Raw genomic sequence first — 2,946 nt, 5'->3', positions numbered from 1 at the left:
ACAGACAGACAGACACACTCCACTTGAACAAGTCAACCTTGCTAGTGCACAGCACAAAAATAAAAATCTCCTTCAAAACTTCAGATTTTGAATAGCAGTTACCAAACTTACCTGTCAGAGTACACTATCTCAGAGTGCACAGTGGGAAAAAGGAGGCATTTCAAGGACCTAATCTGCACACATTACCTGTGTCCATTGCTGCTTCTTACACACTATAAAGTGCCATTGTGCAAAATGTGCTTTTCTGATTTATGTCTAGCATTATTGATGCTTTCTTGAAGAGTCTTTATATCCTGGACACAAAGTTTTCTACCTAAGAAGGAAGAAATGGTTTTGAAGTTTATCAAGAAAATAATTTTCCTCTTAATGACTACTGTTGGCACTCTGGGGAACATTTCTATCTTTGTGAATTATATGTTCAGTTGGTGGGGAAGCCCTGAGAAGAAACCCATACACTTTATTCTCATCCACTTGGCTTTTACAAACATCATACTTCTCCTTGTAAAAGGATTGCCAAAGACAATAGCAGCTTTTGGTTTGAGAAACTTCCTAGATGACATAGGCTGTAAGATCATCGTTTACCTGTCAAGGGTGGCCCGTGGTGTCTCCATCTGCACCAGCAGTCTCCTTACTGTGGTCCAGGCCATCATCATCAGTCCCAGAGCATCTGGGTGGAGGAGGCTCAGACCTAAGTCTTCATGGCACATCCTTCCATTCTTTTTTTTCTTTTGGATACTCAATGCTTTGATAAGTGTGAACCTAATCCACTCCATTTCAAGTATAAACCTGAATATGTCACAGCTTGAAAAAGGTGACAACCATTGTTATTTTATGCTAGAAAGTCAGAAAACAAAGTGGCTTCTTCTCCTTCTCATGGTCCTGAGAGATGCAGTGTTTCAGGGAGCCATGGGAGGGGCCAGTGGCTACATGGTATCTCTTCTCCACAAGCACCACCAGCAGGTCCTCTACCTTCAGAAGGCCAAGCTTCTCTACAGAACTCCCCCTGAGCTGAGAGCTGCCCACAGTGTCCTCCTTCTGATGCTCTGTTTTCTTTTCTTCTACTGGATTAATAGTGCTTTTTCTCTATTTTTAAGTCTCTCTTTACAATACAATTCCTTGATGATATATATCCAAGAAATTATGGTCCTTGGTTATGCTACCTTTAGCCCTCTTGTGTTGATTCACAGGGATGGACTTCTGGCTGAGTGCTGGCATGCTCAGTGAAAGATTTCAATAAATTATCTTTCTCATTCATCTATTAATGAGTGTGAAAAAACTTTCAGTTCTATAATATTGTGAGTAAGACAAAATCCCACAAAACAGTTTAAGCATGTGTTTATTGTCAGACAATCTTCCTGGTAACTCAAGCCTTGAGTGGAGAGGGAGGGAGACTTTAGCAAATTATAGTTGATAAAGAAACCTCATTCTTTATATTGCCACCCTTGTGAAGGGACTTTATTGCTTTTAGCCATTTTATATTTGTATTCATTTCTTGTGTATGAATAGTTTGTCTGCATTATGTATGTGTAACTTGTGCGTACCTGGTGCCTCTAGAAGCTGGATGAGACTATCTAATGCCCTATTACTGACTGGAGTAAGACTTATGGTTCTGAACCAAAATGTGGTTGTTAGGAATTGAACCTGGATCCTCAGGGAAACCAGCTACTGCTCTTAAGTGAACCATCTCTTAAGCACTGAGAAAATGACTTTAATCAGAATTTGTAAAATTGCCTTTTATATTACCATGACTGAAAGCATGAAGATGAATTTGGTAAATTTTATCAAAATTTATAGTGATTTAATCCTGTTAGTCCAAGAAATTCCATATCTTGTACCCGATTCATCAAAGTGTCTTAAGATTGCATCCATAGAAAAGATTTTACAGAACTTCAAAAGAATGATTTGTACTGTGCAGTCAGTCAGTCACTAGATGATCAATGCACCAGTCACAACACTTGAATGAACTGAAAAGTGTAATTGGTCTTGTATTGGTGAACATTCTCTGCAGGAAAAAAACATTGTATATATAGGACAAACATTTTATTACTCAACATTGAAACGTGAGGCAACATAGATCCACATAAAACCTGAGGAAGTTTAAAGAGAAATAAAGGGTTCCAAACACACACACACACACAAATGGAGTCAAATATGGCTTCTTGGCGACTGCCTTTTGTTGGGTCGGCTGGGTGCCAGCAGCAAACAGAGGTGTGGTTCCTTTAAGAGGTAGCTTCCTGGCTGGGTGCTAGTGGCAAACATGGACATGGCTCTTTCAAGAGGCCTGCTCCTGGATGCTGACCTGGGGTTAATGAGCAGCTAGGCAGCAGCCTGGACCCAACAACTTCCCAGAGCTGGGGCAGTAAATGTGGCTCCCTCCAGTCCCTTGGCCATGAAGCCAGGCTCTCAGGGAACCAAGAGGGGAGGAGCCAGCTGCCAATGCCATGAGCCAAGGAATGCACTAAGCTGAGCATTGCCAGGTAACTAACATGGCAGTTTAAGATTGGTCTCATGCAACCAAAGAACAATACAGATGCTCTGTAAAGCCAGATCCAGATGAAAAAAAAAAAAAAACCTCTAAACAGGTTACAGTGTGTTTAAAAATATACATAGGCTTGGGAAAGAAAAGAGAAAAGATATATACAGTCATATAATAAAAAGTAGTTTAAAAATTATAAAGTCTTAAAAAAGAAGTTCAGTGTAGCTGAAGTTTTCCTGGTTCTGCCCGGCTCCCACTGCCCTGTGGCCGCTTAGACCCAAGTAAACAGACAGAGGCTTTTATTAATCAAAACTGCTCAGCCATTGGCTCAGGCTAACTATTGATGAGCTCTTACACTAAAGTTAACCCATAATTCTTATTTATGTTTAGCCATGTGGTTTGCTACCTTTTCTCAGTTCTACATTCACATCTTGCTTCCTCTGTGTCTGCCTGGTGACCTCGAACTCTTC

The 2,946-nt window shown here is 40.5% G+C and overlaps 1 pseudogene; it reads left to right on the top strand.

The window, feature by feature from the left end:
• The first annotated feature begins 236 nt into the window (after window positions 1-236).
• Window positions 237-1,224, top strand: LOC143273187 (putative vomeronasal receptor-like protein 4; annotated as a pseudogene).
• Window positions 1,225-2,946: the final 1,722 nt, after the last annotated feature.

Source organism: Peromyscus maniculatus, chromosome 5 (assembly GCF_049852395.1).
Source record: "Peromyscus maniculatus bairdii isolate BWxNUB_F1_BW_parent chromosome 5, HU_Pman_BW_mat_3.1, whole genome shotgun sequence".
In the NCBI taxonomy this organism is placed as follows: Eukaryota; Metazoa; Chordata; class Mammalia; order Rodentia; family Cricetidae; genus Peromyscus; species Peromyscus maniculatus.
The sequence above is the reverse complement of the archived record's forward strand: the minus strand, read 5'-3'. Positions and strand labels throughout refer to the sequence as shown.